This window comes from Clinocottus analis, unplaced genomic scaffold (genome assembly GCF_023055335.1).
Source record: "Clinocottus analis isolate CAN_PGR_092001 unplaced genomic scaffold, fCliAna1.0.p SCAF_7, whole genome shotgun sequence".
NCBI lineage: Eukaryota > Metazoa > Chordata > Actinopteri > Perciformes > Cottidae > Clinocottus > Clinocottus analis.
In genome coordinates, this window is record NW_027176229.1 from 9226493 (window position 1) to 9239472 (window position 12980).

Genomic DNA, 12980 nt, shown 5'->3' on the forward strand with positions numbered 1-12980 from the left:
GAGTCATTTGTAGTGAGCTGTTTGCATAGCAGGGAGACAAGGAACAGCTCTGTCCCTACTGCGACTGTGTCCTCCTACTGATATGAGGCCTGTGTTCCCTGTGACGCTTTTTAGTGAATTTTAATGTTCAAGTCATTGAAAGTATCTTGTTGATTAATCAATTATGCAAACAGTGCTGTCAACACAGAATCATGAGCAGATGTCTGTCTCATCTGGTGATGTACTATCAAATATGCAAAAGAGGACATCATTGCAACAAGGCCGTATTTTTCTTTTTAAATATTTAGACAGACTGACATGCTGAAACTCTTATATGGCTGAAAATCGGTGTAAAATGTTGACGTTGAATTCATTGAAAGATGGTCTCACAATACAAAAATGATGACTTCAATTTGATACGACTGTCCCATTTCCAGCAGCTAGCATTCATATTGCTTTTTGACTGAAAATAAGCTTTTTGTGCAAGTTATAAACAAACTGCAAAGCAAAACAATTAGTAATTTTAAATATCGCTTTGACCAAGATGATACTATTAAGACTGTAAAGTCAACCATGCACACATTTCACAGAATTCTAACTACTAACCACAAATTAGTTTTGGGACTTCTTTCTGATTCCTTTGCTTGTCAAACTTTTTAAATGCAATGTTTGTCAAAAAGGGATAACTTAGTAATGTATTATATTAAGACGGTCACATATTTTCAGTAATGAGTAGTCCTGGTGTAAGCAATAAGCAATTTAAAGTGTGCTTGTGTTCTGGCTTACTCGGGGCTGAAAGGACCAATTTCATCTGGTTGTGTTCTCAGAAGAGACCTAATCGTGACATGGTAACGTGGTGCAGGGGCGAGATTGCAGAGGCGAGCTTTACCTTTTAGGATTCACTTGGGTTTTTTAGAGTATGTGTGAACAGATTCACTGTGAAGTTTCTGCATGCAATTACCGGTACTGTGATAGCTGATGATGGCCAGTTGATGCCTTTTCTGTAAGATGTGGGTGTGACAAGTAGTGTAACCAATAAGTAACGACTACACTCTTGAAATGTTTTTTTATCAGAATTTCTGACAAACTGAAAGGAGTCAGGATCAAGCTTCCAGCCAGCGTGAGCTAAAACATGAAAGCCAAATTTGATCTTTGAATGGCCTTTTTTTTAATACGAGAAAACGTAGTTTGTTATCTAAGGATGCCAAGATAATTAGTATGTGATCACAAGGAAAGAGCTTGTTATCTTGAGATAACGAGATGATAAAGTTGTGATTAGGAGAAAACGTGGTAAAGACAATCTGTGAAACTCTGACAGCTTCTGGAGTTTCTGTTGTTGTTCACAAATGAGAAGTACAATAGATCAGAGCAGATTTAAGGATCTTTCATAAACAAGTCCTACCCTATGTAGAACTTGTATGATGTGTTTATGCCTGAGTTGCCATGTATTCATTTAGACTTGACAAAGGGCTTTGTAAAAGCAAAAGCAGCAGGAGTGTCTGTGAATAATGCCTGCACGCAGGTTAAGTAGTCGTCTGTAGCTTGTTGTCTCTTAGGGGTCGGGCAGAATATTTTGTGTTTATTATTTTCTACAGCTCTGCTTTTGAAAAAGGCAGGCCAGCCATCCTGTTTTTGTTTATCATTCATATGAGAAAAATCCTATGAAATGCTTAAATATCTGTCTGCACAAAGGTGTACGCTTCCAACACAACAACGTGGGTTAAGTTCTCGTTGTTGTTTCACTATAACCATCTCATCAGGAATCTACTTGGTTTAAAACATGATAAAAATGTTGTTTGAGGTGATTCCCCAGCCTTTTTTTTTTAGGAAATCAATACAGCTTTAACAACTGCATGATGCACAAAGACATGAATCAGCACCAGCTCCTTACCATGAATACAATATGAACACCACAAAAGATAAACAACAAAACTTTCATCCGCTCTAAAATTCCTTAATAGTAAGATTGTACTATTCTACCTTCCAAAAGACCTTTCATGAGAAATAACTTTACAAGTAGCATTACAAAAAATAATCAATAGAACACAAAAAAAAGGCGGAGAGGCAACTGAGAAAATGTAATAAAAAGGTAAAATGGCGCATAAAGGGTCTTCAAAAACATCACGATGCATTAAGGTGATGCGAACTAATGCAATGTAGCTTCAGTATGTGTCAGGGGCATTGTTTAGTCTCAAACAATACAAAAATCTAAAAGCAGCTGCAGCATTTCAACAGCATGATCATGACGAATAAAGCCTTTGTGATCATATTTGACACACTTTGACTGATTTCTGAACAACTTCTTTTGGTCGGTTGTTGTTGAATGCATGAATTATGATGCTCTTATGCCACTGGTTCCTATAATAGTGTTTACTGATGACTAAATACTCCAATATTTTTTAATCTCAACTGATTAGCTGCTGAACTAAAGTCACACTTTATTGCACGCATCAGACAGACTGTGTTTGAGACAGAAGGTGGGGGAAAGTCAGCACAGCGTCGGAGGGAGAAGCGACAGGGCGCGCTGGGCTTCCGATCGCCCGGGAGTAATAGATGTGCCAGATTCCTCACTGTTCATCATCTCGATCATCCTCATTATTGCTATCATCACCACTCTGATCGGACAGAGCTGAGGAAGATTCCTTGTGGTTTTCTTTCCCAGTAGAGCTTTCATAATGCCAGGACTGGCGCTCTCCAGCTGATTACTGGGCAGAGGACTCTGCAGATGAACAGAGGGTTGTGCCGCGACAGAGGTTTGCTGTATTCCAGCAACTGTTGGACTTTCAGTCGATGCAGCATCGACTGAAAGTCTAAAAGCTATTGGTCGTTCTTGCTGTTCCCTCGGCAGTCGGAGCTCTAATGACCTTAAATGACCCGAGGTTTAAATCAGTGTGTGTTTACCATTCGTCGTGCGGTAATGTCATTTCCGATTTATTTTCTTGCCAAAAAGTATTCTAATTGATAAGAAATTGGAGGGACAGAACAGTCTGACATAGAAAAAAATATGAAAAGAGAGAAGAAAGAACTACTGACCTCTCTCCGCCTCACAAATGGTGTCTCAAAGTCACGCCTTTCACTCTGCAGTCTCATCTGGTCTCTGTTAAGGGCTGAGAATATACAACACTGTCTGAATAAAGGAGTGGAAGATATGGACGAGGACATTCTGAGGGCTTAGTTGAAACTACAAAACAGCAGCCCACTCTCAGGCAACTACAAAACTTCATATGCTTTAGGTCCAATTTTCCTTTCGACAGTTTATATATTTTGGGCTGAATTATTGCTTTTCTGTCCATAAATTATAGCATTCAAATATGATCTGCATGTCACAGTACAATGTGAAATGTTTTACCTACTGCCTCTTTAGAAGAACTTTGTCTCATTTAAATGTTTCTGTGTTTGTCGTAATTCAATCATACGTTAAGGAAAGAATCATGAAAGACAAATAGTTGGCCTAGTGTCGTCAGATATTCTTGTGTTTTGTTTGTTCTGTTGTTTAAGGATGGCTTGTTATCAATCTATAGAATATAGGCGTATTAACACCGACATACTCCAGCCTGTGAGAGATTTACAAGAGAATTTAAGAATGCATGTGTACGCACATTTACACGTTTAGTGGACATTCATGTATAAGCAGAAATATGTGTAGCACAGGAAGAATGTCCATAGATAACTTGCACGCTAACAAATACATACTCAGATTTCCCGTTATTATCAATGCCCCTCTTCAAATAAGAACGGAAGGTAAATGCTGACATCATGGTCCACACCCCGACCTGTTTTACAGAAAACAATGCATCACTAATCACATCTGCTTTTAAATGATGCCATTTGATTGCAATGAAAATGCATTGAATGTAGGAAGCTCATAATTCATTGGGATATTAAACAGATGAGGTGCAATCCCCCTGCTTAACCTCTACGTTTTTCCACAACTAAATGTCATTTCCAGAGCGACCACCCTCCCCCCTCAACTGGATAAACCGTGTGTGTGCTTAAGTCATTGTTTACTCTGATTAGCACAACTCCCAGCAGGAGCACCTCGACATGATTTGCACTTAATAGTTCCTCTCGCTTCCCCTTCCAGTGGTTACCCATATTGAGAGCATGGGTGACAGGTCAGGGTGTCATTGGGGTTTTTAATGGAGATCACATGACCATGATACTCCATAAGTAACACCAATTACACCATCCAAGGGCATGAATGATGAAGCACAGATGAGTTGTTCGTAGGAGGTGAAATTCCATAGATTAGGAGTAAAAAAGCATGAGAAAAGAGAAAGACACACACACACATGTCTCAGCTCTGCGCGCTTAAGCACATGTTTCCTTTTTGCATTGAGTTAAGAGCAGGTTGGTCAGCCAGCCAGGCTGCATTTTAATGGATCTGGAGCTAACGTTTTATACAACTCATACACAATGGGCCTAGTGTGGCTGTAATATGCCCACAGTGTGCTATTTTTCAGCGCCAGCAGTGCTGAGTACTACTTACATCGGGACACTGTGTATTCCAAGATTAAAACGAGGATATTTAATTCTGCGGTCATTCCTGCTGCGTGTATGTATTTATATTATGACATAAAAATAGCTCACACATAGATGTTAGTCAACTGCACCAGCAAACTGCAGAATGTGAAGTATTTGTATGACAATAAAAACCTTCTCTGATTATTTTATTTCATGTTAAAATATTTGACATGCTGGAACACTATCAAATGTATGTCATACTTGGATTGGATTGGGGGTATGAATCCTCCCTCCATCCCCCCGCTCCTCCTTTACTTTTTAACCAGTCACCAAGTCAAATTATTATCTACAAGAACTACAAAAAAATATACCTCAGAGTAATGGTGGTCTGTCGGTCAGCCCAACACTGCAGTGAAACATCTCAACAGCAACTCGATGGATTTCTGTGAAATCTACATCCTCCTTTGGGGATTTGTGTTTGGGGACACTGACTCTTGCTTTAGCGTCACCAAGTGGTAGGCAGCTATGGTTTGGAATGAAATTTCACAAACTATTCAATGAATTTAAATGAAATACATGATATTATATACAGACGTGACATCTATCTGTAACCGTATTTCTTCAACATCAGCATGTTGGCATCCTCAATAAAAGCATGTGTGTTTGCTGACATCAGCAAAAGGCTCAAAGCGGTGCGGTGCCTGAGTACAGCATGGCTGTATGAATAGAACTGGAGACAGTGTCAGAGGTTGTGGCATATGAAGCAAAAATAGTTTGATTGCCAGGTATAAAATGTGGAAAATTCCCTGGATCTTCCAGCAATCTTCTGCCTCCTGGGCCCGTAGAGCAGATAAGCGTGTCCTTTCACTCCTCCTTCCAGTCCTCCTTCCAGTCCTCGGTCCAGCCTCGCTCTCATTTACATGAGCCGAGGAAGGAAAAGAACCTTGGTTTCAGCTATTAGTGCATTTTACAACTTTCAGGACTGTATAATATAGATATGGGCTATTCAAGTGTGCTTACTGGGAAGTTGATTGCGTCACATGACGACCCTGATAGTTGTAATTCCACCATTGTGCCACTATGTACAATTTGTTTCAACGCCCGGTGCACCTCTGGGGGGCGAGAAGCAATACAACTGCAGTAGGTAACACTTCTTTCAACCAAGACAAAGCCCCACAGCGTGGCCTCAGTGCTAAGCAGGGATTAACATGACTTCTTTTGAACTCAGCTCTTGCCACTTTTGCCAACTTGGAGAGTTGGATGGTTGATTTTAAGGATGACAAATCGTGTTACTCTTTTGTGAGAAGTTACAGTATATTATCAATGTGTTGCTTCCGAAGGCGTTGACTGACAAATCTCTGCAGCAATCCACTTAACATTTAGTGCGCTGTGGAGATGCCCTGATGCCTCTCCGATGAGCATATCTCATCGTTAGACTTCACATCATGTCAAAGTGTAGAGCGAAAATGGTGCTAAAAAATTAATGATGAGTTCAGGGTAGGGCTTGTTGTCGTTAAAATAATTACCGTACCAGTACCCTTGAAGTAATATCGCTACCAATAGAGTACTTCCTTCGATATCAATCATGTAAATAGAAACGATTAGTTGTGTAAAATTCCACCACCATGACTTTTTACTCAAAAGCATTTCAAAAGTGTCCAAATTATTAAAATGTGTATTTAATATCTGTTCAAAACTGTACAATGAAGCATTATTTTGTCAGTGCGATGTTAATCATCACAACAACCAACATTTTAAGTCAGTGATCCTGAAACATGACGGTTCCTCTTAAGAAATATTAGCATGTCAACCTTCTCTGCAGCATTGCCCTTTCCTTGTGTCTCTACGGTGAACATAATGCAGCTGTCCATTCTTAAGTTTTCTCCACGTTTAATGAGATGCTCTACTGTGTTACTCACAGTTTTCCTCATCTTATGCATGTATTCTTGCCAGACGACACAAGCATAAAGTTTAGCTATACTTTGCACCGTTTGGTGGCATCTCGCTTTACCGAACCTTCACACCTTTTCCTTTTCTATAATATATGATTTAATTGCTGTGATGTCGTTACATAACAACAACACCCGTCTCTTGCTTTCTTTGTTGCTACTGTTGCTCACAGCTGAGCTGTGTGTCTAAACATCTCAAACTAAAGCATCTGATGCAATCACAGCAAACCAAGAACAGCATATGTTTGAAAGGCTGGAGAGCAGGTTGTGTGATCTGTGCCCTGGGAATGGCTTTGGGTTTCATACTTGTTTCTGGCACAACAGTGCAGCTGCCAAGTCTGTGTTGGCCTCATTGTAAATATTAGGATTTAATTCCCTCAGTAAAAGGCATTTGTAAACCACCTGCACTACTGTTAATCACAGCGAAAGCTCCACTTGCCTTATCCAAATTGCAGTGCACAAGCTACAAGTAATAACGAGTTGCGAACGCATATGGACACACACACACACACACACACACACAAAGTTTAAATTCACTGAAGTCTTTGGCAGACAATAGGAGGCATTTCTCCAACTTTGTGGGGTGTATTTTGGAGTATTGCACACACACAAGCACAGAGGCTAGGAGTGTTGTATTTATGGTGTGTAATTTAATTAACTGGCTCTTAAAGCAAGTAGATAATACTAAGGGTTGAATATAGAGGGAGAGATAGAGATACACACAAACACACGCACGCACACAAACACTCTCAATGTGCAGAAGTCCATTATGTCAGCATTTTATCACAGCTGAGTAGCTGGAGGTTCAAAGGTCAATCCCATTCTGCTTTCAGCCAGTCACCTTGCCATACTGACAGCGCTATCTAAAGCAACATTGACTGAGTCAGCCATCAGCCAACACTGCAGAGCTCTTAAATGGCTAATGGAGCCTCCAGAACAGCTGGGAATACAAACCAATGGATTTATTGAACATTCAGCATACAGCAGTGCCAACCAAACACATGTTACACATACACAGTGGTTTCACTAACTGCCTATACAATTTTGAATTTATTCATTTATGTTCTGTGGGTGGAAAGTAAGACTTTGAATCTATTGTAACCCGCGGAAAGTCACGAGATGTGTTATGTCATGTGAAATACACAATGTGCTTTTTACACAAACACATTGTGACTGTCGCCTCTGCTTTTCTCTATAAACGGGTATTAATACACTGGCAGAAATACACTATGTCATTAAAACACTGTTTTAATGATAAGCACAATTTTAAACAGTAATACCAGATGTTGGGAATTTCATCGCTGTTTATTGTGAAACCGGTCACATCCGTTATTATGAGGTTGACGTGTTTTTAGTTTTTTTGCCGTTTATGGTGTCCAGAGGATGAATCAAAATGACTTTGGTGATTCCCTAACATTTCATCCTGCACCATAGACAGGTGACGATGCAGGTAAATCTGTGTGGTTGAAGCCAGTAAAGCTTAGAAAATACAACACTTTACATTTCACGCCACATGGCATGCACTTGTTTTCATCATGGCCTCCGTCCGTGCCTGACGCATGAATAGCCTTTTTCCCTCGGTTGAGGTTTCCATGCTTGTCTTTTACAGTACAGGTCATATTCTGTAAAGTCCCACAGTCCTGCATGGCTAGAAAAAAAGAAAACCCAGGAGTTGTCATGTCAACTGAACTGAGGCAGGAATGCACATTAACATACAAGACAGGCAAAGAGAGAGAGAGACGTCGTCTAATAAAATTGTTTTGCTGCATCGCTAACTGCGTTGAGCTTTTATTGGCATAGTATTTCATCACGTCAAGGACCAAATTGGGACTTTTAACTTAAATGAGAAAGACAGAGAAACATGACCGGAAGCAGCACAAGTAATTTGTCAATTTCACTGTTGTTTATAATATCACTTTATCTCATAATATATTGCTCTGGCAGCATAGGCATCTATTTAAATATGCAACATGCTGAGATATAATAGAAATGAACTGAACGGAGTGGAAAAGAGAGAAGGAGGGAGGCAGAGAGATGTGTGAGCACACTGAGACGTCTGTTATGCTGAAGGCTTGTGCAGGGGAGGGCCCGAGCTGTGAATGCAGCGGAATGACAGGCAGGGATTAGAGGGGAGGTGGTGCCATTGAAAAGCAAGCTGATCCAGAGAGCCAAGCTGACACTTGAACACAGCCAGCTGACAAGACCAGCCAGCCCTGCTGCAGTCCTACAGAAGCTTCTCCCCTCACTCCCCTCCCTTTAGGGACCATTGGGGTTTGCATTGGTTCATTAGTCGTCGCTGTGACTATGACAGATGACGCAATGGAACGGGATTAACGGTCCGTGTATGATTTTTCAGTTAAAGGTTATGAATCCAAATCCAAATTAGGAAAATGTAAATTTTGTTGCATTGCTCAAATCTCAGCAGGGACATATTTAATTTCAACAGCATGGAGTAATGTCGTTAGAAAGATCTCGGCATGGGCTGCGACTGCCTCCAATTGGTCATTAGAATTCAAAATGTTCCTCTTCTCACCCAGAAATGCTATCATATTTAAGAAGTGGGCAACAGTCTTTGCAATTATTCATAATAATCTGAATGTATTTAAACAATATAGATTGCATATTCAATTTTATAAAAGAGAGGGTCATAATGTGCTTCTGTGGCATCAGTGCCTGCCAAAGATAAAATGACAAACTCAACATGTTAATGTGGTTAATGTGTTTCCTGCTGAAACAGGATGTCGGGGTGCCGCTTGCATAATAGTCACCTGTGGTGAATTTGTTTAGTTTATTTTTATCCACAAACTTAAACACTTTACAGCTAGATGTGCTAATTGAGAAATCTTTTATGTTTCATCTGGATAAATTGTCAAACAGGATGCTAGTTTGGAAATTATCGATAACCGTGAACCGTCAAGACGAGTGCCTTGTATGCAGGGGGGGCTGTGGGTTAAGTGCCTCACCCGCTGCAACGACAACCTGATGCACAACAAATCCATAAATTACTGGCAGCTGCAGTGTATACACAAAACAGGCACGTGAGGCCCCAGTTCACAAGCTCTGGAGAGTCAACAGCCACACTGTTGCAACAGTTATAGCTGTGAAAGTGGCCGTGCGGACAGTTTGCTTGTCGGTGAATATTCCTCTCAAAACGTTTTTGGGTGCGACAGAATGGCCCATAAAGTCAAAGGGGGAAAAAAATGTGACTGGTTAAATTTGTTTGCATGATCTTCACAAAGCCAACTCAGTTTATGAACTTTAAACTGCAGAGAGAAAACAAATGTGTCTCTCAAAACAAGAAAAGCAATAACCTTGTAGAAGAGGCAAGCAAGCTGGTGATCAAATGCAAAGTTTCTGGGGCCGAAATGCAAGCACACCTCCATTCCAACCTTATCACTCTGCTATAAAACATCACACTTTCCCTGATGCGGCAGTTGGTGTTGAATGTTTATTATGCACTGTTGAATCTTTTAATATCAATGTCCTTTGTACGTATGTTGGAATTAAAAGTTATGTTATGTTTCCCTTTGGTTCTGGTAGTGGTTCTCAAAAGGGGGTACGTGTACCTGGTACGTGAAATTTGTAAAACAAATATTAAATATAATTATCATAAAATAAAACAAAAGACATTTTTTTCCAAAAATGCAAACAAACAAGGATTAATTCCCCTGTTGGGAGCTATGCGGTACTAATTTACACCAAACTTCACTTTCTTTAAAATAAATATAACATGCTGCTAGAAAACACACACACACACACACACACACACACACACACACACACACACACACACACACACTAAAGACCTTCTCTTCCTGGTCACTTGTAGCAGAGATAGAAAATGTATTTCTTATTTATTACAGACAACAGGAACTGCTTGTTGTACGCATACAATGGTGAGCAGCAGTGACTCTCTGTCCTCGTCTTCTACAACTCTCTCGCTCTGTTGCTTTTCTAGCTGACAGGGAACCTGCTGGCTTGTCTTCCAGCGCCATTGTTTCATTTGTATTTTCCTTCTTCTCATATGACTAAATGATTCCACTAATGTTAGCTGCTGTTCAGCAGGTGCTCTAGAGCTGCTGCCGTCTTTTGCAACTTGCAGTTTCATTTGAGATGGTGGAATAAATATGTTGTACTGCTGCTTTTAGTTGCCACAGACTTTAAACAAATATTACAATGGACAGAGTTGTGCTCAGGGTCGAACACTGCGCACTCTCGTGTATACTATGAACGGAAAGTGTTCATAGTATTATTATTAAGTCAAAGTCAGACTCCATTTTTATTATAAACATTGTCCTGAACTATGAATTGATCAATGTACTTATCATCTAGCCAAGTGTTTTGGGGTATTTTGGGTCACTGCTTGTATGGCATCTCTACCAAGAGAGTGCCCTTTGATTTACTTCGACAAACCCAACACAACAAGATGACTGTTGTTGTACATTTAATGGCATATCAACATGCTTGTTGCATTCATCGTTGTTAATTATATTATTTAAGCTTTAATTTTGCACTCAAAGTCAATCCCGCTGAAGTCATATTCTGAGACCATTACAAAAACTATTAATTAGACACGTTTTATGCCATTATATATGCCATTCAGGTATCATGGACGTGAAACATCTATTCTACACATAGTATCAGCTGCATTCTAGTCCAATCCAATTATTTTCAAATGAGAGCTGCATTCAGTGCCATACTATGTTGATAAATGGCTGGTGTGCAAGCTGTTTCTGATCTGCAGGGTCAAGGGATGGCTGTGCTGACGCCTGTCACCCTCACAGACAGAACAGCTGGAACATGCACCAGTTACTCCCTCGCGCAGGCATAATTGCTTCACGATATGAACTCGGGGGGCCTCATCGCTCAATTCTACCAGTATTTTACAGATATGCAGCTCACAGAAGTCTCTTCTTTCTGGGAGTTCCTTTGATTAGTGACCTTTATAAGTCAGACCATTAGTATGAATGATCCAGCTCAACTGTATGTGCTACACTGTCTCAAGAAACAATGGAGACATGACACAAAGCTAGTGGCTTCTTGCGCATGGGTTTGATGAGGAAGCACAAACCCCTCCAGCTGCTCTGCTCTGGGGATTGGTGCCTTGATGCAGGAGCTTTCTGGAGTATAGACACAAACACGTGCACACACAGGCGTACACATGTATCGTTGGGGACATCTTCGGGATGTCTGATCTCATGGGAACCAAAGTGGTGCTTGATTTAAAACAATGTGCACAAAGTTTTGCTGCATCCCTGCATGTTTATGTCTATGCTGTACAAAGGGTGCACAGATCTGACTTGTTCAGTCCTGATAGCGATACCTTGGCTTTAGATACCGGTTGATATGGAGTACTGTTCTGATAACAGTGTTTAGTTAATGCCTCACTGGGTGGAGAATAGGATCATTCGTTTATGGGTAAGACAACATCAAACATGGCTTGAATATTGCTTTCCTAACTTTGTAAAACAAAATGTAACAAATAAATATGTTTTCTTACTGGAACTGTATTGAACTTTTATGTACTATCAAACTAATAAATTGTAAAGCAGCAAATTGGTTTAAAAAGATATACAAAATGACAGTGTTCAATTAAATGAAAAGCCTCTTTAATGTAGCAACAAATTGGTTCAAATGCAAACATTAATGCAAATGTCAGTATATCATTCAAATGGTTTATTCCCATGGATTTGATTGAATAGATTTCCCTCAGTTGAGCCAACATTGGCCCGCTATCGGTATTAGTGCATCCCAACAACACACAGGAGGAAATGAACACCTCCAACAATCTATCAATTCCCACTGGTTTGGGGAGAGGGGATTTATTGACTGACAGAGTAAATTCAAGGCTTACGCACTGTCAACATAACCCAAGAGGCAGTCTGCTGGAAAATCTAGTGCTGTGGTGCCAGGTCGCTACACATAATTCCCTTGTAGAGCTGCTGTCTGTGATGAGCCATGCTCAGTGTGGTTGTGTGGCTGCTGGAAGGCCTGTCATTACAGCTGCATCCTGTGGCAAGGCAGCCAGATCCAGTCCAAATAAGATCCCCTCTCACTCGCTGCCCCACCTAAAACCCACTTATCAGGCTGGGGGGAATCATCTATGACTGGATTTAGTTCATTTCTGTAATATATAAGTGGGCGGGACATGTTCCGAGAAAAGAAAATGACGTATGAACTTTTGCCAATGCTGCACAGAAAGCTTCTGTTTACCTTTCATTAGAAATCTAACATCAGCCAACAGCACTGCTCATATTTAAAATTATAGATATGAATCTGAATGGAAGCTCCTAATTAAGCTATTACCTTACTTTGCTTTCTCTGCAATGGATGGATATCTGCCAGTATTATTGTGAGTAGTAGGCATTGCATTGTCCTTGTTACAATCCTACTATATTATTATTGTCTGTGAGAACCTGTTCCATGATGTTAGCTGTCCCCAAAATATTGTCTGGTATGTTTGTTTATCTCCACTTAATGGCTTGTGGCCTTTTTTTGTATTGTGGCTTTGCAAATGTTAGCTAATGCTAACATTTTGATTATGCTTCCACTCTCACAGTATACTGGATAATAGTTTTTTGTGCTAAA